The sequence below is a fragment of the Schistocerca cancellata genome, chromosome 2, assembly GCF_023864275.1.
Source record: "Schistocerca cancellata isolate TAMUIC-IGC-003103 chromosome 2, iqSchCanc2.1, whole genome shotgun sequence".
Lineage (NCBI taxonomy): Eukaryota > Metazoa > Arthropoda > Insecta > Orthoptera > Acrididae > Schistocerca > Schistocerca cancellata.
The window spans coordinates 351,569,450-351,597,347 of record NC_064627.1 but is presented as its reverse complement, the minus strand read 5'-3'; the positions used below and the strand labels follow the sequence as shown (position 1 = coordinate 351,597,347).

At 43.2% G+C, this 27,898-nt stretch overlaps 1 protein-coding gene across 4 annotated transcripts in view; it reads right to left on the bottom strand.

The window, feature by feature from the left end:
• LOC126145599 (suppressor of lurcher protein 1-like) overlaps nucleotides 1-27,898 on the bottom strand; it is a 579,327-nt gene that overhangs the window by 299,567 nt on the left and 251,862 nt on the right. The gene's annotated exons all lie outside the window — the stretch shown is intronic.

The following is a 27,898-nucleotide window of genomic DNA, read 5'->3' as shown; positions in this document are numbered from 1 at the left end:
TAATAACTGAGACATTCTGTGGATTAACCCGGGTCCGCCAATAACCATTTCCAAGTAAATCTTCGACGAAGTACGTTGCGTTATTTGTCTCCCGCTAAGAGAGCGTGGATTCTGCCCCGGGCGCAAGCAGGACTCAATGTGAGGCAACGGCAGCTGTTAGGCACGGCTGAAAGGAGCATTTCCCAAACATTATTGTCTTTATCATCAAATTTTATAACGTTTATTACAAGTCAAATATTTACGCAATGAGGACTTTACGTATGTGGACAGTGATGGTGAATAAACAACCATCGGGATCGTCTTAACGCAGAAGCCAATTAATTTTATCGTTCCTAAATTAGTTCGTCATTCTGGTGATCTGATTCTTTTCCAGAGTGGATCACCTTGGACCGATGGTCTCTGCATCTCTCTTGTGTCTTGGTTTGCCTCTCCCTTGTTCTTGTTGTTTTATTTTCTCCAGAACAGACAGTCTTTTCCCAACATCTTCTACTGCTCCAGTTCCGGTGTAAAATTGTTACTGTTACTTTTGAATTACACTGCCTGACAAAAAATATGGCGCACACTGAAGGGAAGGAGAAAACGGAATGAAACTTCATGGATTGAGAGGGTATATGATGTTCCTCTTTACCATCCATCGAAGGGGACGTTATTACAACGGCTAGACAGTACGAGCCTACCTATCAGTATGATGTCTATGCCTCTACGACCTAGATACGTGCTCTGATTTGGTTGGGAAGGGCGTCACAAGGCCATTGTATCCTCCCATGAGGCAGCGAGTCACCAACTGTTGTAACTGATCCTTAATATCCAAGATACTAGCACTCTGACAGAGTTAACGTCCTAGTTGGCCCCGTATGCGAAGGCAACGGCAAACCACCTCCACTATGACCTGGCCTAGTACGGCGGTGCGGGTCATCCGCATCGTTTCGCTACGCTCTGTCAAGGGGTATGGGACTTCATCACCATCAGTTTACCAGGGGAACAATTCGAATTTATTATCGTCTGTTAGACCTCGCCAAGACCACCTCGGTTTCATCAAACCCCACCTCCCGCAAGCAGATGTCTTTACACTCTTATATGATGCCTCTACCTACAGTGCTCTTCGCTGGCCACATGAATACCTCAGGCGAAAAATGGCACCACAATTTCGGGTATCAACGACGTAGGACTTCCGTAACGAATGTTGCGCTGTCTGAGTTTCCTCAGTCACTACCAATGGTGACCTGACGCCAGAATTAACACTGTGGGGCCTGTCCAAAAACAGTGTAAGAATGCGACCTCTTCCCAGGTGATATACGACATCAGTCAGTCCCGAAATAAACTGACGCGTTTCACTGAAAAAGGCGCAGCTGGAGTGGCCGAGCGGTTCTAGGCGATTCAGTCTGGAACCGCGCGACTGCTACGGTCGCAGGTTCGAATCCTGCCTCGGGCATGGATGTATGTGATGTCCTCAGGTTAGTTAGGTTTAAGTAGTTCTAAGTTCTATGGGAATGATGGCCTCACTTGTTAAGTCCCACAGTGCTCAGAGCCATTTGATTTGAACTGAAAACGGCTGAAACGGCTGGTTCGTGTATGGGAAGTAACTCTTCAAGTAACTACCACTAGACAAGTAACTGAAAACACGAACAAAGCGGAAGTTTGCATAAAGAAATATTTGACGATCCAGAAGCAACGAAAAAGTGAAAAATGGGAACAATAATGCTCACCGTATATATTGTTTTTGTTTCTCTAGACGTCACAGACTGCGTCCGCATTCTAACTTTATGCCAGGAAGGGCTCTCAACAAGGGAAGCGTCAAGGCGTCTCGGAGTGAACCAAAGCGATGTTATTCGGACATGGAGGAGACACAGAGAGTCAGGAATTGCCGAAGACATGCCTCGCTCAGGATGCCAAATGGGCTACTACTGGAATGCATGACGACTACCTACGGAACCCTGACAGCAAAGCCACCATGTTGAATAATGTTTTTGGTGTAGCCCGAGGACGTCGTGTTACGACTCAAAATGTGCGCAATAGGCTGCATGATGCACAACTTCACTCCAGACGTTCATGACGAGGTCCATCTTTGCAACCACGACTCCATGAAGCGCGTTACAGATGGGCCCAACAACGTGCCGAATGGACCGCTCAGGATTGCCATCACGTTCTCTTCACCGATGAGTGTCGCATATGTCAGAGTAGTACTTGCAACCTGCGTGCTCAATTATTTGCTGGATGTTTTCCAAACTTCCTCTACAGATTTAGCTCTCTACAGCCCCCTCTAGTACCGTGGAAGTCATTCCCTCATGTCTTACCATATCTCCTATCATCCTGCCCTTTCTCCCTATCAGTGTTTTAGACATGTTCCTTTCCACTCCGATTCTTCCCAGAACCTCCTAATTCCTTACCTCATTAGTCCACATAATTTACATAATTCATCCATAAAACCAGATATCAAATGCTTTCATTATCTTCTGCTCCGTTTTTCACACAGTCAATGTTTCACTATCACACAATTCTGTACTCCAGACATGCATTCTCACACATTTCTGCCTCCAATTAAGGCCTATGTTTGAATTTACTGTACTTCTCTTGGCAGGAATGCTCGTTTTCCTATTGCTAGTCTGCTTCTGATGTCTTCCTTGCCCCTTCCGTCATTGGTTAGTTTACTGCCTTCTTCTTCTTCTGCTTCGTTAGGACCCTTCAGAGTTACGTGTGGGCCGGTCGCAGTGGCCGTGCTGTTTTAGGCGCTTTAGTCCGGAACCGCGTGACTGCTACGGTCGCAGCTTCGAACCTGCCTCGGGCACGGATGTGTGTGATGTCCTTAGGTTAGTTAGATTTAAGTTGTTCTAAGTTCTAGGGGACTGATGACCTCAGATGTTAAGTCCTATAATGCTCAGAGCCATTTGAACCATTTTTCTTTGGTCACGTGTGGCTTGTTTTGCACGTCTTCTTTCTTCCCAATACCTCTTTATTCTCTTGCTTCTTCTGTTTCTTCCTTCTTCTGTTAAGACAACTTTGACCATCCACCAAACCTTTATACTTCTCCCTAACTGTGTTACTGCCAGCAAATTCATTTCTTTTATTCCTACAGCCTTCCAGTCATCTCTGACTTCCTCCACCCGGTTGTTTCCCGTACGACATGTTGCATTCCGTATCTTCTTAGTCAACCTCTTCACGTCCATCGTCATGATTTGACCAACAAATCGTAACCTCCTCTTCCATATCTCTATCGATATGGTTTCAATATTTTCATACAGTTTCTGTCGTGTTCTGTGCATCCAGATTCCCCATGTCTTTTGGTGCCCCATATGTCTCTCAAAATTTTCGCACCTCCTTCTCCAACTGTATAAAAGCTCTCTTGCAGAGTGTGATCGTTTCTGATGCACACAGAGCAGCATTTCTTACAGTTGCTGTGCAATGTCGCAATTTCCCATTATGTGACAGATTTTTCTTGCCACATGCTGTTTTCACCTCATACCGAAGCTTCTCCAAAACCTGTGCCCTGTCTATTTCGCTACTTTTGCACTCTATGCCAAATAACGAAAACTATTGACCTTCTAAACCACTTGACCATCTACCTTCCAGGCAGACTTAGTGTTATTCAGTCTGACCTTTTAGTTGTCTGCTCTGTGTCACTACTTCGTCGAAAACCAGGTTAAATATAAATGGTGACAGTCTGTCCTCTTTCCGGACTCCTGTTTTTATTTCGAAGCTGACTGACAGCGTACTGCGATGCCTGATCCTTGTAGTAGTGTCACTTAACGTGTCATTTATTACTACATGTGTTGTAGCATCCAGCCCTCCATCTTCTAACACATCAAGCAGAGTACTTCTGTCAACAGAATCGTAGGCCATTTGGAAGTACACAAATGTCGCTATTCTCTTTTTTCCTTTCTTGTGTCTGTGTTATATTATCCCTTTTACTGCAATTATCTGTTCTGTAAAGTTCCTCGCTTTTTAAAACGACTCTGGTACTCTCCTACTGTCGGCCCCAGTTGTTCTTCAACTCTGTTCAGCAAGATTCTCGACAAAACCATGTACCCTATCTTTATTAGAGAGATGCCCCTGTAGTTGTCCAGTACTTTCTTGTCCTCTTTCTTGTGTGGTGGTATTATAATGGCTTCTTTCCAGTCTATGGGTATTTTGTTATTTCTCCGCTATTATATTGTACATGCTTCTTTCTATTTCAGGCACGCCCCACTTGATCTCTTCAGCATAGATACCATCATTGCTTGATGCCTTGTTAGTTTTGATGTTTTTAATTGCCTCTGCTACTTGTGCCCTGGTAGGTGCATTGTCTAGACTATCCTGAGTTTCGTTTCTAGAGCTTAAGTGTGTCCACATTACTGTCGGTGTTTTTGCATTCAGCAAATCTCTAAAATATCTAGCCATTTCCTCGCACACATCTTCCTCGCCAATTTTTATTGTGCCATCTGCTCCTTTTATGAAGGGTTCTTTTGCCTCGAACCCTTTAATTCTGAAACTTCCTGGCAGATTAAAACTGTGTGCCAGACCGAGACTCGAACTCGGGACCTTTGCCTTTCGCGGGCAAGCGCTCTACCATCTGCTCTACATTTCTCTGAAAAAGACTCGTAATTTGTGTTTCTTGAAGCCTGTGTTTCCTTGTCAAGTTTCTCACTCCATCTAGTTCTCTTGGCATTTCTGATCGTTTTGCTAGCAATTTTTCTCGCATTCTGGAAGTTCGATTAGTCCTCTTGCTTTTTACAGGACTGCCATTTCATCCATGCTTTGCTCCTGGTCTCGACTGCAATCTCACATTCATCAGTCCACCACTCATGCTTCCTTTTCTTGTTGTTAGTAGCCAGTCGCACTGCCTCTTCGTCCACCATAGGTTGGTGTCTGAGCACTATGGGACTTAATATGTGAGGTCATCAGTCACCTAGAACTCAGAACTACTTAAACTTAACTAATCTAAGGATATCACACACATCCATGCCCGAGGCAGGATTCGAACCTGCAATCGTAGCGGTCGCATGGTTCCAGACTGAAGCGCCTAGAACCACTCGGCCACACTGGCCGGCTTTCCACCATATCTCTCAATCTCTTCCAATCATTGTGAACTTCCATTTTCCAGGCATACTCTGCTCTGTGTTTTTTCAGAAGATCGAGGCCGATTCTGTGAGTGGTTATGGTCCTACGTTTCCTTGCTGTGCTGGGTATCCATCTGCATTTTATTTCGACAAGGTAGTGATCTGATTATTTTACTGCCTAGGTAGTCGAATTCCTAAACTTCATGTATTTCGTGACCTTCTCTCCTGATGTTAAGTTTTTGCCTGTTCTCATTTCTGCTGCTTCTCGTTACTTTCGTCTTTCTTCGATTTACTTTCACCCCATAGTCTGTACTCATTAGACTGTTCATTCTATTCAGCAGATCACGTAATTCTTATTCACTTTCACTCGGGATAGCAATGTCATCTGCGAATCGTATCATTCACATTCTTTCACCTTGAATTTTAATTCCATTCCTGAAACTTTCTTTTATTTTCATCATTGCTTCTTCGATGTACGGATTGAACACTTGGGCGCAAGACTACATTTCTGTCTTAAACCCCCTTTAATCCGAGCACTTCATTCTTGCTCGTCCTCTCTTATTATTCCCTCTTGACTCTTGTACATATTGTATATTACCCGTCTCTCCCTAAAGCTTACCCCTATTTTTCTCAGAATTTCGAACATCTTGTACCATTTTATATTGTCGAACGCTCTTTCCTGGTCGACAAATCCTATGAACGTGTCTTGATTTCCCTTTAGTCTTTCTTCCGTTATCAACCACAACGTGAGAATTGGCTCTCTGGTGCCTTTGCCTTTTCCAAAGTAAACTGATCGTTATCTAGCACATCTTTAATTTTCTTTTCCATTCTTCTTTATATTATTCTTGTCAGGAACTTGGATGCATGAGCTGTTAAGCTGATTGTGCGGTTATTATCGTACTTGTCACCTCATGCAGTCTCCCGAAATGTGTGACTGATATTTTTCCGATAGTCAGATGGAATGTCGCCAGACTCACTCATTCTATACACCAACGTGAAAAGTCGTTTTCTTGCCACTTCCCACAATAATCTTAGAAAGTCTCATGGACTGTTATCTATCTCGTCTGCCTTATTTAATTTGATGTCTTCCAAAGCTCTTTTAAATTCTGGATCTCGTATCACTTCTAAATCGACTCCTTTTCCTTCTTCTATCACATCAAACAAATCTTTCCCTTCATATGGGTTTCAGTGTATTCTTTCCACCTATCCGCTCTCTCCTCTGCATTTAACAGTGTAATTCCCGTTGCAGTCTTAATGTTACAACTCTTGCTTTTAATGTTACTGAAAGCCTGTTTTGACTTTCCAGTATGCTGAGTCTGTCCTTCCACCAATCATTTCTTTTTCGATCTCTTCACGTTTTTCATGCAGCCATTTCACCTTAGCTTCCCTGCACTTCCTATTTATTTAATTCCTCAGCAAATTGTATTTCTGTATTCCTGAGTTTCCCGGAACACTTTTGCACCTCCTCCATTCATCGATCAACTGAAGTATTTCTTTTGTTATCCACGATTTTTTTCGCAGTTACCTTCTTTGTACCTATGTTTTTCTTTCCAACATCTGTCATGACCCAGTTTAGAGATGTCCATTCCTCTTCAACTCTACTGCCCACTGAGCTATTCATTATTGCTGTTTCTACAGCCTTAGAGAACTTCAAGCGTATCTCGTCATCCGTTAGTACTTCCGTATCCAACTTCTTTGTATACTGATTCTTCCTAACTGATATCTTAAACTTCAGCCTACTCTTCATCACTATTATATTGTGATCTGAGTCTGTATCTGCTTCTGGGTACGCTTTGAAATTCAGTATCTGATTTCGGAATCTCTGTCTGACCATGATGTAATCAAACTGAAATCTTCCCGTATCACCCTGTTTTTTCTAAGTACACCACCTAGTCTTGTGATTCTTGAACAGAGTATTCGCTATTAGCAGCTGAAATCTGAAATTTATTACAGAACTCAATTAGTCTTTCTCCTCTCTATTCCTTGTCCCAAGCCGATATTCTCCTGTAACCTTTTCTTCTACTCTTTCCACTAGGATTGCATTTCAATCCCCCATGAATATTAGATTTTCATTTCCCTTTACGTACTGTATTACCCTTTCAATATCCTGCTATACTTTCTCTACATCTTCACCTTCGGCTTGTGACGTTGGCATGTATACCTGAACTATGGTTGTCGGTGTTGGTTTGCTGTTGATTCTGATAAGAACAACCTTATGGCTGAAGTGTTTACAGTAACGCTGTCTGCCCTGACTTCTTATTCATAAAGACTCCTACTCCCGTTATACGATTTTCTGCTGCGGTTGACATTACCCTATACTGATCTGACAGGAAATCCTTGTCTTCTTTCCGTTTCACTCCACTAACAACCACTACATCTAGATTGATCCTTTGCATTTCCCTTTTCAGATTTTCTGGTTTTCCTACCACCTCCAAGCTTCTGACATTCAACGCCCTGACTCGAATAACGTTATCCTTTCGTTGAGTATTCAGTCTTTTTTTCATGGTCATCTCCTACTTCGCAGTCCCTTCCCAAAGATCCGAATGGGGGACTGTTCCGGAATATTTTGCCAATGGAGAGATCAACATGATACTTTTTCAGTTACAGGCCACATGTCCTGTGGATACACTATGGGACCAAACTGCTGAGGCCATCGGTCTCTCAGCCCACATGTCCTGTGTATATACTTTACGTGTATTTAATGCAGTGGTTTCCATTGCCTTCTGCATCCTCATGCCGTTGATCATTGCTGATTATTCCGCCTTTAGGGGCAGTTTCCAACGCTAGAACAATTGAGTGCTCTCAAATTCTGTCCGCTCCTCCTCCCTGTTTGAAAATCTCGTTTGCTCAGTGAGGGTGACTTCTTACGCCGGAAGTCTTCGGCCGCCAGTGGTGATTATTAATCAAAATTTAAGCGCTGGCGGGATGCGAACATGAGGCGAAGGATGTTTTGAGTAATAAGCAACGTCGCCACGCCTAGACCATTCGTGGTTCATGTGTTATAGAGGGAACTATTATGACGGCAGTGTCTTCGAGCCGACGTCCGTCATGTCTTTTGCCCCAAACATTACCTTCTGAAGCGTCTAGTGGTGCTGTTTCGATTAAAATCCCAGAATGAGTCATTTACGGAAAGACCGGTACCAATCAATCTGATTATAGCCCAAAGTGTAGAGAAATAACATGTCATTCGTAAGTGTACACGCTGAAGCGATATTTTCTTTTACGTATATCAATTTTGGTCGCGCTATTTAATTTTCCTGTAGTGGTTTCGATTCTATGATTTGAGTTTAGATTTTATAGCTCTCTGGTGAACGCTATAAGAAAGAAAGACTTGAAATTGACCAAACATACCAAAACAGCTTCTCACGATTTTCGGAAAGAGGACATAGATTAAATATCAGTCTCGCCACTCTGCGTTAAGGAAAATTCTACATTACACACGGAGGCCAAATGCATCTAGTCCAAATATGCATTAAGACCAGGGAAACAGTTGAAAAAGCCTTCTTGACACTGCGCTATTCACTTAAGCACTGCAGCACTTACTATTTAAAACAATTCTTGCTTACACTCCACAGTTCAAAAAATGGCTCTGAGCACTATGGGACTTAACTTCTGAGGTCACCAGTACCCTGGAACTTAGAACTACTTAAACCTAACTAACCTAAGGACATCACACACACAAACACACGCCCAAAGCAGGATTCGAACCTGCGACCGTAGTGGTCGCGCGGTTCCACACTGTAGCGCTTAGAACGGCTCGGCCGCTCTGGCCGGTGCACTCCACACTAATTAAGAACAAAAAGCAGTCACAAACAGCAAACTGCTAACGTTTTGGGGCCTCGAAGGTGGCTGCATTGGCTTCAAAGCAACTTACAATGAGAGTCTGTGGCACCATCTCCCATTATTATATCTCCATGATGTGCACAGACTGTCAGAATTTTAAGAACGGTTAATGTTTCGTGAATAAAAACTAATGGAGAGCCATAATACAGAGACGTTCCTGTTTTTATAGATAGGGCAACTTTTGTAGGTTATTACTCTCTGCTAATTTACTTTCTCACTTCCACGTTCCAATTTGTTATGGATAATATACCGTGCTTTTCTCTGGACGCAATTACTACACAACGGCTTAAAAAACCAAAATGGTTGTGAAATGAAAGAAAGTTTAAATACATAACAGCCGGAGTAGGCAAAATTATCGCATCTGTTTTCACTTTTATTGTCTCACGAGCAGATGTTACTTGTAGATTGTGAATTTGTATCGCGTCAGACTTATCTGTTCAATCTAGTAACTGTGTTTGTTGTTTATAGCTTACGTAACGGTGCCTCGTAACATAGTCATTTTGACCCCACCTTAAATCTTGAACTATACCAGTTGTTCTAGTTTACCACAGGGCACAATCAAATAATGTCAAAATTATCTCAGTTGCGTAATTGACGAACTTGTTTTATTTAGGTACTAACAAACGATTTCTTTCACGCTGTAGGCTTCTAGTCGCTGCTCGCGCAAATTTGTACCTAACTCTTCCATGCGTATTCATTTAAAACGTTCAAAAAATGGCTTACAAGAATAGTTTATGATGGCTTATTGCGTAAAAAAGTTATTTTACTTCGGCTTGTACGGGACCGATTAGTATCAAATGCCCTACACTAGAACGGAAAACGATGAAAATATTTTATGTCTACTGATATTTTGAGTTGTAATTGCTAATTTCCAATAAGGAATTAGCCGTTTCATATGGATAAAATTTAATAATTTGCAGCGTAGTTTGCGCCATGTTCTTGTTTCAAGCAGAATATTGGTGTATTACGTAGAAAGGTTATGGTGATCACCGCCGGTGCTAGCATAGACTACTGCTCTACGAAGTAGGGCATGCAACGTTACTCACAGTTATTACTATGTCTGGTAGTTTGAAATATCGACAGTTGCAGTATTACAATATAGGCTGCGCGTCTTTTATTCACATGTCATCTGTGACAAGCACCATCTAGCCAAACGTCAGTACGTATACATGAGGACTACGGACCAGTGCTGCTATAACTGACGAGAACTCCAATATGGAGACAAGGAATGATTAATACAGATGCCAGCAGGTGTGTTTTTATGTTTTGCCTGTCGAGAAATAACTGGTGCGAAAATAGTCATATAGCTGCACTTCAGCAGAGCTGTCAACATTTCTCTACGTTTCTCTGTGTTCTCTGCTTGCAGGATGACTGAACGAAACCGTGATGAGAATGAATATATATTTATATTCTTTTTTAAATTTTAATACAATGACTCTTTTCTTGGCAAGCAAAAAGTAGATACTTTTCGTATGTTTGCTATCTCTTCTTATACGTATTCTCTTTACATTGAATTCCTCATTAAGAAGCGTTACAAAATTTCGTCTGTGTAAATGCTACCATTCTAAAATAGTAAAATATCAAGGATTACATCACATTATCTTGTCACCTCTTACAGCATAATTCTTAAAGAGAATAAATCTGCTATCTGTTATACATCGTCTCTTCAGTTTTTTATTTGATTTCTATAATTGTTATTGTCATTTGTGCCATACTAATTGAGAGCCATAGCAATCATAATTGAAACAATACAATGTGTTTATGCAGTATATTTATCGATCACTACTGTATGTTGGTTTTCAGTAAACACTTGCCAGCACATGCTAGATGGATTATTGATTTGCAACACGCGTAGTCACATAATTCTTAACGCAATCTTATTACTAAACTTTAGTGTTCTCCAGTTAATATTGTACGCGCTTTTCTTCCATATCGCGCTTACTATTTTAGGGTATATGCTGTACTGTGAACAGTATACAATATTCAGAAACATGCTCCATCCATCTAGACAAATATTTCACAAGAATGGCTCTTTTGTAAGATACTGTGTGTTCAGTACATCTTGATACTATAGCGCATTTTGTGTTAGGCTGTACTGCATTTAGGTGGCAACATTCAGAACCTTTTTCCACTTCATGTTCCGCAAGGTATCCTTGTTCCCCCTGACATCGTTGCCTTGGCCTTCGTTTCGCCTTAGGTGACCCGCTTGAGTAAGAAGTCTACTCAACATAGCAAGAACCGACATCATGTACTTCATAAATCCTAAATGTACAGACATTACCTTTCGTACTGCAGCTGTAAGGCTCTAACATACTTGTTTCTATGGAACATTTGTAACTGAAAGGGAAAACTTCACTGTGCCGGGAAATAAGAGACTGCTGGCAATTATAATTGCATTACCTGGAAGGATAGCAAACTATGGAAATTGTGCGTATGTAGTATAGCAGAAAGAAGACGTCATAAAATTTTGATCCAATTTGGAGTTACAAATGGAGCAAAATGTACTACACAGAGATTCTCCATCGACAGAAATCACAGCGTTAATCGGGCTAGGCTCCAAGTCAAACTGAGAATGGAAAACTGAGACGGTTAACTCGTATACTGTCATAACATAAAGACACAATCATCATTCTTTGTGGCAGGTAAGTGCGGTTCACCGGGAATTCATTATCGGATATTTCCAGTGGGTGAGAAAACTGGAGTGAGTTCCACGCAGGGCAACAATCGAACACTGTGCTCATGTAGGTCACAACAGCGTGGGCGGCTTTGCTGTGTGCTTTGTACACAGTAGCACCCCGTATCATCACACGTGCGGGACAAGTGTAACAATAACGAATGCAGTTTGCCAGTGTTCATTCTTCTCTCACACATAGATCCATCCATCGTGATTCTGTACGCAGGACTGGGCCTCGTATGGCAGCCTCAATTGTTGGCTGTCTCGTCTTCGGCCACAACGTTGTCGGCGCTTCTGTGTTGCCGTGTTCATTCTAGGTGTTATCCGACGGTTGATGTCAACTGTTGTCTTGCTGGAAGAAAATTTCCTGGTTCAATGTATGTGACATGGTTGTACGTTCAAAAATGGTTCAAATGGCTCTTAGCCCTATGGGACTTAACATCTATGGTCATCAGTGCCCTAGAACTTAGAACTACTTAAACCTAACTAACACACAACACCCAGTCATTACGAGGCAGAGAAAATCCCTGACCCCGGCGGGAATCGAACCCGAGATCCCGAGCGCGGGAAGCGAGAACTCTACCGCACGACCACGAGCTGCGGACCTGGTTGTACGACCCAACGTGTTCGAGTGAACAGTATGTGTTCAGAAGCGTCAGTCGCATGGGGCCGCTGAGATCCTGAGTGGTGTTCAGTATGGCCCCTGTGAACCCACTTGCTCCATACGAGTCGTTTATTGCAGAAACAGCACTTTTCGGCTTTTAGACGCTATATGAGTTTTTCATATTTCCATGATTATAGAGGCAATACCTACAGTGTTATGTAGAAACAAAATGTTTACCTTACATCCTGGTCTATAGACAGACTGTAAAATTTCAGATTAGCGCAGAAACGTCATTTCTTCTGAAGAAGTGCGGTTTCTGCTCTAAATGTATGCAGGAGACATCAGCACAGGACGAATTCTATTACAGACGACTCACCATTAATTTAGTTATTATTTACAACATGAAGGGGAATACCGCAAAATTTTATATGTCATGAGGGGGAGGCTAAGGGAAGTCAAGATGAGGTTTGCTCTTTTATCCTAGACGACACTAATTGTTCAAAATGGCTCTGAGAACTATGGGACTTAACATCTGAGGTCATCAGTCCCCTATAACTGAGAAATACTTAAACCTAACTAACCTAAGGACATCCCGCACATCCATCCCCAAGGCAGGATTCGAACCTGCGACCGTAGCGGTCGCGCGGTTCCAGACAGAAGCGCCTAGAATCGTTCGGCCACAGCGGCCGGCGACTCACACGCGCTCACTGGCCACCTCATTCTCACCAAGCACCACATACCTGCTGCCCCCGTCCATGTCCTCCAAGCTCGATATTTTTAGATTCTCTGCTACAGGTCGAATGTGAATATGCATCCTCACTGGATGTTGTGGATTCATTGCCAATCGATGCGCGTCGATTTAATACGTATGTGGTGTCTGTTCTTTTGGATATGTCAGGAACAACAGACACTACACATGCACATATTCCTTTTACTGCGTATTGCTATAATGCAACAGTATGCCCAAGATATTTCCGCCACAGCGAAAAACAGCAAACGTCGCAAGTACAGCATAAGTCGTTTTTACATGTTGAAAGTCCTCTGATGATGCATTACTCGATAATGGAGCTATTTTTTCTCAATAAATAGCATTACTAACGCGTTTTGGTTCTACTTTTTCATAAGAAGTAGCTGATATTTTTGCACAGCGTCAGGATGCCAATGTTCATAATGATTCCCACACCTACTGTAACAACTGTTCTTCTGGGGCAAAAGTCAGCGTAATGTTCTTACTCTAAGTGGCTTTGTAGAAGAAATTACATTCATCACGAGACACCCAATCGACAGAAGTGTTACTGGAAGCATTTTACCATCTGAAGTAGTTTTCGGCTACGGTACAAATGCGCTCTTCACCCATTACTCTGCCAAGAGACGGCAACACGAATGCCGGAAGACAGGGAACGTGCCGAAACGGAATTACTGCGAAAAGTGAGTGAACTCGTTTCCTTTTGCCGGAGCCATTTCCTCTGGCGCTATAATTGCTGGCAGTGGCGGGGCGGCAGCCATGTTTAGCGGCCTGGCCGCCCCCGCCGCCAGCAGCATCGGCCTCACCGCCGACGCCAGCGCCCGCTGCCACTGCGGCGGGCCCCGCGACTAATGAACTCCCCGCCCGCAGAACAAGGCCCTCATTAGCGAAGACCGCCCCCTCTGACGGGCTGACGGCGGGCGCCCACGCCTGTCCGGCTCACGGCGAGGCACTTCTACCTGTCGCTGCCCACGGAGCGGCCATCAGCCTTCTTGAGTCTGTGTGTGGAACTCGGTGTTGAAGACGATAGAGCAAGCGAAGTTGAATTTTACCGTCATTCACGTAACTAACTGATTGCAGATGTTGGAGTTCGTCTGTCAGTTTCTGCGATTACATGAAAGCCCATTTGGTAAGAATGTTAATCTGAAGGTAGAATGTGGTTGAATGAATTGTACCACTTTTGAGATTTCATTTAACATAGCCTGAAGATTAAGTCACAAAATTATACAAACAATGTCACCATCAAATGCGAAATTTTTTCTAGTATCCACTGTAATTAATCGAAATTCCAAGAAAAGTAAACCCACTACACTAAATTTTCTACACATCTGGTGATGGAAACAATTAGGAATCTGCTTGCTAAATTTGTACCAATACCTGCATAAATTCTAACATCATTGTGAAATACACCCATGAGCTGAAAGGTATGTACTACTGTATGTTAGTCCGCAGCTCGTAGTCGTGCGGTAGCGTTCTCGCTTCCCACGCCCGGGTTCTCGGGTTCGATTCCCGGCGGGATCAGGGATTTTCTCTGCCTCGTGATGACTGCGTGTTGTGTGATGTCGTTAGGTTTAAGCAGTTCTAAGTTCTAGGGGACTGATGTTCATAGAAGTTAAGTCCCATAGTGCTCAGAGCCATTTGAACCATTTTTACTCTATGTTATGAGACCAAAGACGCTGCTGCGTTTGATCACATTGTTTATCACTATAGGCCTATTTCGGCGTGGTTGCCATCTTACGTCATTTGTGAAAAGCAAAACATTTGGTACAATATTTCAAATTTTGAAATAGATAATTTAACATATTGAGCCGTGTGCGTCTCGCGTCGATGCCATTCATAGCTTGGCATCTTCTAATAGCGATAGTGGCGTCATGTTTTCTTAGTAAGTTCACTGGCGCCACTACATTTGCTCGCTTTGTCTGTGAGTGGCAGCAACAGAGGTTATCGATAGCGCGTACTGTGGTAACTTTGTCCGCAGCTCGTGGTCGTGTGGTAGCGTTCTCGCTTCCCGCGCCTGGGTTGCCGGGTTCGATTCCCGGCGGGGTCGGGGATTTTCTCTGCCTCGTGATGACTGGGTGTTGTGTGTTAGTTAGGTTTAAGTGTATCTAAGTTCTAGGGGACTGATGACCATAGATGTTAAGTCCCATAGTGCTCAGAGCTATTTGAACCATTTTTTTGTGGTAACTTCCTTGGAGCGGCCTCTAGTATTTCCGGCTCGTCGTGTGTTGAACGAGTTGAGTTGCGCGGAGCAGAAGTGAGGTCCGGACAGCCAGCACTCGCCCGGCTGCTGGCGTCACACATGCACTTTCCGCCGGAATACTGTGGTCGCGAGAGTGCACGACCACGTCATGGACCGCAATCAATGAGTTTTAGGTAATGGACCGTGATATTCGAGTAGTGCAACTTCATTTGAGTGTGTGTGTGACCGCCCGTCGAAGTGACCTCATGACAATAAGTTGTCAGTCCACGATTTATACTGGGATCTTTCCCGTGCCTGTCTTGAGTGGGGACGACCATTGGTTGGTCGTTCGGTCGGTCGTCCCAGCGGACGACGTGCATTTGGGCTTTCGACCGCCTCTGGCTTCTCTGTGTTTGAGCCGACTTATAATTCATCGGTGTGAATGCTTTTAGTATTGTGAGTTAGTGGTGGAATTGTTTTCCCAGATCCGTGTGTATCTTGTGGTTTTGAATGAGCAGTTATTGTAATGCTGTCTGCGTACTGGATTTGGTGAGGAGTTGCGTATGGACATCAGTTCGGTTGGGGTGCAGCAGCGAGCAGGTCCGTGCAGCGCGGGGGCTAACTGAGGCCGATGGCGGTGTGTTGCCACTGCCGGATCGAGGAGGGGTAGCTGGGAGAGCGACGACTTCGTTGCACACCGAACCCTGGAAGTTTAAGTTGAGCCGGCCGCGGTGGTCTTGCGGTTCTAGGCGCTTCAGTCCGGAACCGCGTGACGGCTACGGTCGCAGGTTCGAATCTTGCCTCGGGCATGGATGTGTGTGATGTCCTTAGATTAGTTAGGTTTAAGTAGTTCTAAGTTCTAGGGGACTGATGACCTTAGATGTTAAGTCCCATAGTGCTCAGAGCCATTTGAACCATTTTGTTTAAGTTGAGTCAAGAGTTTACTGTTAATGCAACCTCGACTATTCTAAGATCTCGTCTTTCGTCAGAGGCTTGTTGCTCCCACGGCCGCTGAGCCTGGCGGCAACGAATGAAGTGTTTCGAGTCGGTGAAATATTGCACCTATCTTTCTCTATTTGTTATTCATCATTGAATTTAGTATTATTCTTTTAGTGAGGTGCAACCAGTGGTATTTTCTCCCTTGTGGCCGCTGACGCCCCAGTTAACTGCCCTGGAAGTTAGCGTAATTTTCCTACCTTTCCTCGTCGTATTGATGATGTCCGACACGGTGTGTAGTTCGACAGCCTCTTGTATTGCACTGTGCAGATGGTTTGGGAGGTCTGCCTTGGTTCTAGTGTTTCCTTCGGCCTTGGGGTTTTTCTGAAGACGTAGTGCTATCAGTCTCTTTGCCCTTGCCTAGAAATATTCCATCGTTGTACCGGTGATCGGACGCTAGGCGGATTGGTGAGTCGGTCGGTCGGCACTTAACTGCCCCTAGTTTGAGTTGCCATCCTGTTACGTGAGTACTACTCTTGGCTGCCTGTCTCACCATACCTTATGTTTGAGTTACCGCCACAGACCGGCCCTTGGAACACTTGTTGAGTACCGCTTGTCCTGATTCTTTAGACTGTGATGTTTTGTTTTAAGGATGTTTGTGATGTTTGTAATGTAATTTTCTAGTTATTGTTGGTGTGGCCTTCACTAGAGCAATAATTTCGCTTCTTTGGTGATAAGGCCTTCAGTCGTGTCACAGTAAGTTTTTTTAAAGCAAACTTGTTTTGAAAGCAAGGCATTTATTTTGAAAGTGCTATTTGGAATTGTTTTCCTGAGTACTAATTCAGGCCTTCTACAGTTTGTCATCTGAAATTGTTTGTGGCCTTCAGCCGAGTAATAATTTCACTTCTTTCATAATAAGGCCTTCAGCCGTCATAAATCAATTGTGTTCCTTCCAAGAGATTGTTTTAAAATTTCAATTTCTTTAAATAAAGTTTACGTTTTCGTTGTGCAACAGAGAGTAACTGATTACGGCCGCGTCCACAATCGTAACCTTATCCTGCCTCATCCTGAGAACCCAGCTCTCACATGTAATACAACTGTGGTTTGCTACATACATCAGACGGTCTTAACATCCTACTAGATGCTAAACTTTGGTCGGAGCAGTTGTATGCGTAGCCGTAGAATTACGAAAGTTTGTTTCATAATGTAGTTTCGTGACAGCTTTATTGATAGTTGAGGCAGCGATGTTATGTGGTGACAGGCTGTTTACTTCTGTAGGATTCTTTAGGTTATATCTTGGTTGTTTCAATTTTTTTAATCATCAATGGTATTCTGTAGCTCATATTTTTGTTCTGAAATATATTTTTTTTAAGTCATCAGTCTTCCATCTGATATAACCCGCCTCGAATTCCTCTCCTGTGACAGCCTCTGAACCTCAGAGTCGAACTTGCAGCCTATGACGTCAGTTACGTGCTAAGTGTATTCCAGTTTCTGTTTTCCTCTACAGTTTATACGTTCTACAGCTCCCTCTGGTACCATGGAAGTTACTCTGTGTGGTTTTAACAAATATACTACATTCCTGTCTCGTCTTCTTGACACTGCTCTCTATATATTTCTTTCTTCGCCGATTTCTTGAGAATCTCCTAATTCCATCCTTATCAGTCCATCTAATTTTCAACATTCTTCTGTAGTACCAAACCTCAAATTCTTAGACTCTGTTCTGTTTCGGTTTTCCAGCAGTCCATGCCTCATTACTATACAATGCTGTGTTCCAAACATATATTCTCAGAAATTTCTTCTTCAAATTAGGGCTATGTTCGATATTAGTAGACTTCTCTTAATCAGGAATGAACTTTTTGCTAGAGATGTCAGCTTTTATGCCCTTCTAGCTGCGTCCGTCGCTAGTTATTTTGCTGCCTAGGCAGCAGAATTCGTTAACTTCAAATACGAGGGTAATCCCAAAAGTAAGCTCTCCTACTTTTTATAAGTACATAGACCTGTATATTTCTACAATGGTTTACATCAGTTTACAGCTTGAACATTTAGATATTTTTCGACATAATCACCATTTCTGTCGATGCATTTTTGTAGACGCTGTGGCAGTTTTTGTATGCCCATGTCACACCTGCTCGATGCCATGATGTTCAGAAAGTTATGAACCTCTCTTTCACCTCGTCGTCGGAACTGAATCGCTGGGACCACAATTAACGCTGACAGGTACTGTGAGACTCTGAAAAAACGCAAACGGGCAATTCAGAGAAGAGGAATGTCTAGCAAGGACGTACACATTCTCCATGACAACGCTCGCCCACACATCGCTCGGCAAACCGGTGCTCTCCTGCACCAGTTTCAGTGGAACATTATCACCCACCCACTCTATAGTCCTGGCTTGGCGTCCATTGACTATCACCTGTTCCCTAGGTTAAAAGAACATTTGACCGGAAAGCGATTCAGCTCCTACGACGAGGTGAAAGAAGAGGTTCATAATTTTCTGAACAGAATGGCGGCGAGCTGGTACGAAATGAGCATACAAAAACTGCCACAGCGTCTACAAAAATGCATCGACAGAAATGGTGATTATGTAGAAAAATAGCTAAATGTTCAAGCTGTAAACTAATGTAAACGATTTTTATGATAAACATGTCCTTGTATTTATAAAAAAAAAATAGGAGACCTTACTTGTGGGATTACCCTCGTACTTCGTGATCACCAATCTTGACGTTAAGTTTCTCGCTGTTCTCATTTCTTCTAATTCTCTTTACTTTCGTCTTTCTTCGATTTACTCTCAATTCATATTCTGTACTCATCAGACTGTCAATTTCCAGTCAACACATCCTGTAATTCTTCTACATATTCACTAAGGATAGCGAAATCACCAGCGAAACTTATCATAGATATCTTTTCAAATTGAATTTTAATTCCAGTACTGACCTACAATTTATTTACGTCATTGCTTCTTCGATAGGTAGACCGAACAGTAGGTACTTACACTTTTTTAATTCGTATCATTTCGTTCCTGTTTAACCACTCCTATTGTTCCGTCTTAGCTCCTGTATATAGTGTATGTTATCCGTCTTTCTCTGTAGATTACCTCTATCTTCCTGAGAGTTCGAAACTCTGCACATTTTACATCGTCGAACGGTTTTTCCATGTCGACAAATCCTATGAACTTGTCTTGATTTTTCTTTAGTCTTGCTTCCATTATCAACCGCAACTTCAGAATTGCCTCTCTGGCTCCTTTACCTTTCTTAAAGCCGAACCGGTTATCATTCAACACATCGTCAATTTACTCTTCCATTTTTCTGTATATTATTCTCGTGAGCTGTTAAGCTGAGTGTACGATAGTTCTTGTACTTGTGAACTCCTGCAATCTTCGGAGTTGTGTGGATGATATTTTTCTTCCGGAACTCAGATGGTATATTGCCAGATTCATATATTCTACATACCAACGTGAACAGTTGTTTTAGAAATTCTCAGCTTCCAAAGACCTTTTACACACTACGACAGACCCGTCAGTACCCGTGAACATTCTACGGAAAGCACGTGGCCATAGCGTGTGAGGCGACGGGCTAGCTTGTTCCGTCCGACTGATCCGGTGGCCACAGAAAAAATGGAAGCCATACAACCGAAATGGAGAGTCCGCAGGCGCGACGGTGCGAGTCTCGGGTGAGGCGGCGGGCTTCCAGGCTGCTGACTGTTAGTGTGGGTCTATTACTGAGCCGGTGAAGTTCCTGCAGTTCGATAAGTGCCTCCTTATTACCACTCATTACCACAAATTTCTCCACTTCACTCCTATCTTTACGTCAAGAACTATTATACTCATCCGAGCTCGAGCAGTTCATAAGTTACCAACACCACAAGATTCAACACACGACACAGTCTCAGTAGTTTAAAATGTCTCGCAATAAATCAACAAGACAGCTATCATAATGAGCAGTAGCATAGAAGTAGTAATGTTATTTCTTAGTTTCCGTCTCCATACAATGATCTTTTCCTTAATTTGTACAGGATTGAATATGGATTTCCTTACCTGCAAGTGATCTCTGTGTAGAGCCTTGGAAATTGCTTTAAGTGTATCAGGTATAATTTTTGCAAATGCCTGTGGTGAGAGGATAGTAGAAAATGGCAGGTCCACCAAATGTATCCCAATAGGTAACGACCCCAGCATTGTTGTAATTCGTTTATAAAAATTACCGTATTTCTAGTCATCGTATTTTTCTGTCAATTATTTCTGCCACCAATGAAAGCAGTTGTATGTACTTTCGTCCATTCTAATGTATTCATACCAACTTTTAGGAGATGGTTACAGTTGGCTAAATTCATGTGTTCATAATTTATTTCTTCAACATCCACTTTCTAAGTCACGTCTTCTGTTTTCTTTCTCTTCATCTCTACCTTTTTTACTGCCTACTAACACAACTAAAACAAGAATGATTAGCACGTCTTCTCCGCTGGGGGACACGATGGAAGACGCTCTCGGCTTTTCGGTGGCCTTTCAACAGAAGACATATAAGGCCTTCAGCGGCCAATCTTCAGATGGACTGTTCAGACGTAACTGACAGGCCTACGGGCGCAGCTGTGATGCCCTTGAGGAACATCTGACGTAACCATCCATTGGCATGTTTACGGTAGCTTGAGTAGTTGTTAAGCTCATGGAACACCAAGGCTGTTGTTGAATACAAAAAATTGTGTGGGTCCGTTGCTTCGAAAGTGCTGCTTTTCTTTCGAAAAGTGTTATTTATAGTTAGCGAACGACAGTTGCATCAAAATATTCACGGTAGAGTAGGAGTCACTATTGTTGATGTTTATGAGAAACAGTCAAAAGAAAGTGTGGGTTCGGACGGTCGTCTGTTATAAGCTGGTGCGGTCGACCCGAGCATGGATGGCCAGCACAAAATGCGGCAATAGGAGGCAAAACTAGTCAGTGGGTAGAAAGCATGAAGAGTCCAACATTTCTACCTGGACCGTCGGAAAAGATTGTAGACACAATCTTAGCACCGTAAAGTGAAAAGTCGAGGGGAATTCTCTATAAGTAATTTACGGGAGAGAGGAAGGAATTCTGTCGGTAGAGAAGCGGAGAACAGTAGCTACCTTTTGCACTGACTAGTTTCAGAGAGATCCCCGAAGTTTCTACAGTTTTTACTTTGGTAAGTCTCATACACCAGGAGTGAAGATAACTCAGCAAGTGTGTTCACAATGAAACCTGTTTGTAACTTGAGATTCATAAAAGAGCTTCTCTTTTAATATATATTGGTGTTAACTTTTTACTAATTAGTCACTTCATTTGATATGCTTTCTCGGCATTTCGTGCGGTTCTTGTGTTTAAGGTGGGCAGTAATAACCATGTATGTTGTAAATATTATAGTGAAAGCAAAACGATGGTAGATAACGTGGTTGGTTGATTGGATGATTTGGAGGAGGGGACCAAACAGCGAGATCACCAATCCCATCTAATCAGGGAAGGTTGGGAAGGGAGTCGGCCGTGCCCTTTCAAAGGAACCATCCCGACATTGGCGTGAAGCGATTTAGGGAAACCACGGAAAACCAAAATCAGGGTTGCCGAACGCGGGTTTGAATCGTCGTCCTCCCGAATGCGAGTCCAGTGTGCTAACCACTCCGCCATCTCGCTCGGTACACAGCGTGTGAATAAATAAAAAAAAATGGAGTGCTTAACATTTTGTTGTGTTACTGTGTGAGAGTGGACATCTTCCTCAAAAGGTGAGTGACGGAACGGTGGATTTGCAGACAGAGCACTGTTGCGCATTGGAGAGAGACCTTTCTGTGAAATGATAATGACTGACAGAAAAGGTGCATCATCATCTGCACAGTGGGATGCAAGAGAGGGGAGCCCATTCACAGTGCGACTGGCCCACCGACTCGCTCGCCGATACGTCCGACTGTGGGCGGACACTGGCGACTGCCTAGCAGATACTACCCAGCCTGCACTGACGGTTTGTGTGAGGGCAGGTAGCAGTCGGGTCTACGACGTACAGTTTGAACGGGTTGTGACAGATATCATCAGTGAAGAAGTCATCAGATTAGTCCTCCTGAGTATAGTGAATCTGAGGCTCACAGATAGTTGACCACAGGATTTAGAAAGGGAATAAGACATTCTGCCCTAGCACGTTTTAAATTTTCTTTATTGCTTTATTGTTTATTTATTTATTTATTTTTGTGAACCATCGGTTCTGACGGGTTTGATGTGGCCAGCCAAAACGTTCTCGCCTACCCTAACCGCTTGCACCGTATGTCCGCATTATACTATTTGTTGAATATATTTAAATCTATTTTCCAATACGGTTTGTTCCCTCCACAGCTTCCTCTAATACCATAGAGGTTACTCCCGGATGACGTGAAACGTGTCCTGTCATCCTGTCCCTTTTACTTGTCGGTGTTTCCATGTGTTCACCGATTCTGCGGAGAATCTCCTCATTCTTCATCTTATCACTCCATCTCGTATTCATTATTCTTCTGTAGCATCACATCTCAATCCATTCGTTTCCGCTCCGTTCCGTGTTTACTATTGAACGTGATTCACTGCCGTACAATGCTGTGCCCCAAACGAACATTCTCAGGTATTTTTTCCTCAGATTCAGACCTGTGATCGATGTTGTTGTTGTGGTCTTCAGTCCTGAGACTGGTTTGATGCAGCTCTCCATGCTACTCTATCCTGTGCAAGCTTCTTCAACTCCCAATACCTACTGCAACCTACATCCTTTTGAATCTGCTTAGTGTATTCATCTCTTGGTCTCCCCCTACGATTTTTACCCTCCACGCTGCCCTCCAATATTAAATTGGTGATCCCTTGATGCCTCAGAACATGTCCTACCAACCGATCCCTTCTTCTGGTCAAGTTGTGCCACAAACTTCTCTTCTCCCCAATCCTATTCAATACTTCCTCATTAGTTATGTGATCTACCCATCTAATTTTCAGCATTCTTCTGTAGCACCACATTTCGAAAGCTTCTATTCTCTTCTTGTCCAAACTATTTACCGTCCATGTTTCACTTCGATACATGGCTACACTCCATACAAATACTTTCAGAAATGACTTCCTGACACTTAAATCTATACTCGATGTTAACAAATTTCTCTTCTTCAGAAACGCTTTCCTTGCCATTGCCAGTCTACATTTTATATCCTCTCTACTTCGACCATCCTCAGTTATTTTGCTCCCCAAATAGCAAAACTCCTTTACTACTTTAAGTGTCTCATTTCCTAATCTAATTCCCTCAGCATCACCTGACTTAATTCGACTACATTCCATTATCCTCGTTTTGCTTTTGTTGATGTTCATCTTATATCCTCCTTTCAAGACACTGTCCATTCCGTTCAACTGCTCTTCCAGGTCCTTTGCTGTCTCTGACAGAATTACAATGTCATCGGCAAACCTCAAGGTTTTTATTTCTTCTCCATGGATTTTAATACCTACTCCGAATATTTCTTTTGTTTCCTTTACTGCTTGCTCAATATACAGATTGAATAACATCGGGGAGAGGCTACAACCCTGTCTCACTCCCTTCCCCACCACTGCTTCCCTTTCATGCCCCTCGACTCTTATAACTGCCATCTGGTTTCTGTACAAATTGTAAATAGCCTTTCGCTCCCTGTATTTTACCCCTGCCACCTTTAGAATTTGAAAGAGAGTATTCCAGTCAACATTGTCAAAAGCTTTCTCTAAGTCTACAAATGCTAGAAACGTAGGTTTGCCTTTCCTTAATCTTTCTTCTAAGATAAGTCGTAAGGTCAGTATTGCCTCACGTGTTCCAGTATTTCTACGGAATCCAAACTGAACTTCCCCGAGGTCGGCTTCTACTAGTTTTTCCATTCTTCTGTAAAGAATTCGTGTTAGTATTTTGCAGCTGTGGCTTATTAAACTGATTGTTCGGTAATTTTCACATCTGTCAACACCTGCTTTCTTTGGGATTGGAATGATTATATTCTTCTTGAAGTCTGAGGGTATTTCGCCTGTTTCATACATCTTGCTCACCAGATGGTAGAGTTTTGTCAGGACTGGCTCTCCCAACGCCGTCAGTAGTTCCAATGGAATGTTGTCTACTCCGGGGGCCTTGTTTCGACTCAGGTCTTTCAGTGCTCTGTCAAACTCTTCACGCAGTATCATATCTCCCATTTCATCTACATCCTCTTCCATTTCCATAATATTGTCCTCAAGTACATCGCCCTTGTATAGACCCTCTATATACTCCTTCCACCTTTCTGCTTTCCCTTCTTTGCTTAGAACTGGGTTTCCATCTGAGTTCTTGACGTTCATACAAGTGGTTCTCTTATCTCCAAAGGTCTCTTTAATTTTCCTGTAGGCAGTATCTATCTTACCCCTAGTGAGATAAGCCTCTACATCCTTACATTTGTCCTCTAGCCATCCCTGCTTAGCCATTTTGCACTTCCTGTCGATCTCATTTTTGAGACGTTTGTATTCCTTTTTGCCTGCTTCATTAACTGCATTTTTATATTTTCTCCTTTCATCAATTAAATTCAATATTTCTTCTGTTACCCAAGGATTTCTAAGAGCCCTGGTCTTTTTACCTACTTGATCCTCTGCTGCCTTCACTACTTCATCCCTCAAAGCTACCCATTCTTCTTCTACTGTATTTCTTTCCCCCATTCCTGTCAATTGTTCCCTTATGCTCTCCCGAAAACTCTGTACAACCTCTGGATCTTTCAGTTTATCCTGGTCCCATCTCCTTAAATTCCCACCTTTTTGCAGTTTCTTCAGTTTTAATCTACAGGTCATAACCAATAGATTGTGGTCAGAGTCCACATCTGCCCCTGGAAATGTCTTACAATTTAAAACCTGGTTCCTAAATCTCTGTCTTACCATTATATAATCTATCTGTGATCGATACTAGTGGATTTCTCTTGTCCAAGAATGCCCTCTTTGCCTAAGCTGGTCTGCTTTTTATTCCATTCTTTCTTCGTCCATAATGGATTATTTTGCTACAATGTTCATGTTAATTTCTCACTATTGTCACTTCTGCTACAACTATCTTTGTATTTTTGCAATTTTCTCTTAATCCATATTTAGTATTCATTAGTCTGTTGATTCTATGTAGCTGATCGTCGAATTCTGCTTCACTTCCACTCAGGATAGCAATGTCATCAGTGAATCTTGCCGCTCATATCCGTCCAAGCTGTCTTAATCCTAATTTCGTACCTTCCATTCCCGTCATATTTTCTTAGATGTGTAGTCGACGAATCCTATGGCACGGAAGATCCGACTCAGCAACCTCAGCTGACCGATATGTGTCTTAATCCGATTTAGTCACACCAAGTGACTGAAGTATTCAGTTACTGACAGTTGTCAATTATCGACCATTCGACGAGGCCACACCGCGTTACACTAGGTGATCAAAAGTGTCCGGACCCCCCCCCCCACCCAAAAACATAGGTTTTTATATTAGGTGCATTGTGCTGCCACCTGCTGGCAGGTGCTCCCTGTCAGCGACCTCAGTAGTCATTAGACATCGTGAGAGAGCAGAATGGGGCGCTCCGTGGAACTCACGGACTTCGAACGAGGTCAGGTGATTGGGTGTCACTTGTGTCATACGTGTGTACACGAGATTTCCACACTCCGAAACATACCTAGGTCCACTGTTTCCGATGTGATAGTTAAGTGGAAACGTGAAGGGACACTTACAGCACAAAAGCGTACAGGCCGATCTCGTGTCTTGACTGACTGAGACCGCCGACAGTTGAAGAGGGTCGGAATGTGTGATAGATAGACATCTCTCCAGACCATCAGACAGGAATTCAAAACTGCATTAGGATCCCTTGCAAGTACTATGACAGTCTGGCGGGAGGTAAGAAAACTTGGATTTCATGGTCGAGCGGCTGCTTAGAAGCCACACATCACGCCAGTTGATGACAACGATGCCTCACTTGGTGTAAGGAGCGTAAACAGCGGACGATTGAACAGTGGGAGAACGTTGTGTCGAGTGACGAAGCACGGTACCCAAAGTGGCGATCCGATGGCAGGTTGTGGATATGGCGAATGCCCGGTGAACGTCATCTGCCAGCGTGTATAGTGGTAATAGTAAAATTCGGAGGCGGTGGTGTTATGGTGTGGTAGTATTTCTTGTTGTTTAGCGTGGCACTATCACAGCACAGGCCTATATTGACGCTTTAAGAACCTTCTTGCTTCCCACTGTTGAAGAGCAATTCTGGGATAGCAATTGCATCTTTCCACACGATCGAGCACCTATTTATAATGCACGGCCTGTGGCAGAGTTCTTACATGACATTAACATCCCTGTAGTGGACTGGTCTGCACAGAGTTCTGACCTGAATCCTATGGAACACCTTGGCGTTGATTTGGAACGGTGACTTCGTGCCAGGCCTCACCTACTGACATTGATACTTCTCAGTGCAGCACTCCGTGAAGAATGGCCATTCCGCAAGAATCCTTCCATTACCTACCTGAACGTATGCCTGCGAGAGTGGAAGCTGTCATCATGGCTAAGGGTAGGCCAACACCCTATTAAATTCCAGCTTTACAGATGGAAGGCACCATGAACTTGTAAGTTATTTTCAGCCAGGTCTCCGAATACTTTTGGTTACATAGTGTGTATCAAAAGCAGCGAACCATCAAACAAGCCAATAAACATTATTCCCCCCCCCCCCCCTCCGACTATCAATTCTTCGCCGCAGGCAACCGACACAAGAAGTGGATGAGGTCAAATCGCGAAGGTAGATAGCATCCAGTAAACCTAGTTATTCTGCTATGTCAGCCAGTCAGATCCTCATAGGGGCCACGATCCTACATTACTATCCCCCTTTTCATCTCAGTCAGTCAGATGTACTGTCAACACCTGTGACTGAAAGTGTGGTTCTAGCCACTAGGTGACGGGCGGTTTCATTCGTGACGTTCAAGCCTAGTGGCTACATAACAGGAATAATGCTACCCTTCAAGTAAGAGCAATCTCGCTTTGCCACACTTTGGGCACCCAGAGTGGGGCGTGACAGAGCAGTAGTAGTATGTAGAAGTGGGTTGAAAAGAACAAGTTTACTACTCACAAGGGAACCTCCCCATCGCACCCCCCTCAGATTTAGTTATAATTTGGCACAGTGGATAGGCCTTGATAAACTGAACACAGATCAATCGAGAAAACAGGAAGAAGTTGTGTGGAACTATGAAAAAATAAACAAAATATACAACCTGAGTAGTCCATGGGTGACATTGGCCACATCAATGATGATGTGAGCACAGGAGCGCCGTGGTCCGGTGGTTAGCGTGAGCAGCTGCGGAGTGAGAGGTCCTTGGTTCAAGTCTTCCCTCGAGCGAAAACTTTACTTACTTTATTTTTGCAAAGTTATGATCTGTCCGTTCGTTCATTGACGTCTCTGTTCACTGTAATAAGTTTAGTGTCTGTGTTTTGCGACCGCACCGCAAAACTGTGCGATTAGTAGACGCAAGGACGTGCCTCTCCAATGGGAAACGGAAACATTTGATCCAGGAAAACACGTCTGATATATTCTATACGACACTGGTGACGGCATGTGCGTCACATGACAGGAATATGTTGTCGACCCACCTAACTTGCACACTTGGCGAATGGGTAAAAAGATATTTCTACCTTGCCCGATTTTGGTTTTCTTGTTGATGTGACAATCATTCCCAAAAAAGTGATGAAAACATAAGAGTGTGTCACATAAACTGCAACAAATGAATGCAACAGTTTCACAGTCGCACAGTTTTCTCTGTGCTCTGTCAAAACATATGTTTTTTACGTTTTCAGATTTTTCCATGTGTAGACCGTCAAATCCTGCATATGTCCAAGCAAATCTGAACATGTCCTGGAATTTTGGAGAGTGAAGTTGATTATGTGTGAGTGCCTGAACTCTGATAATAGTCTGAAAATAAAAATTT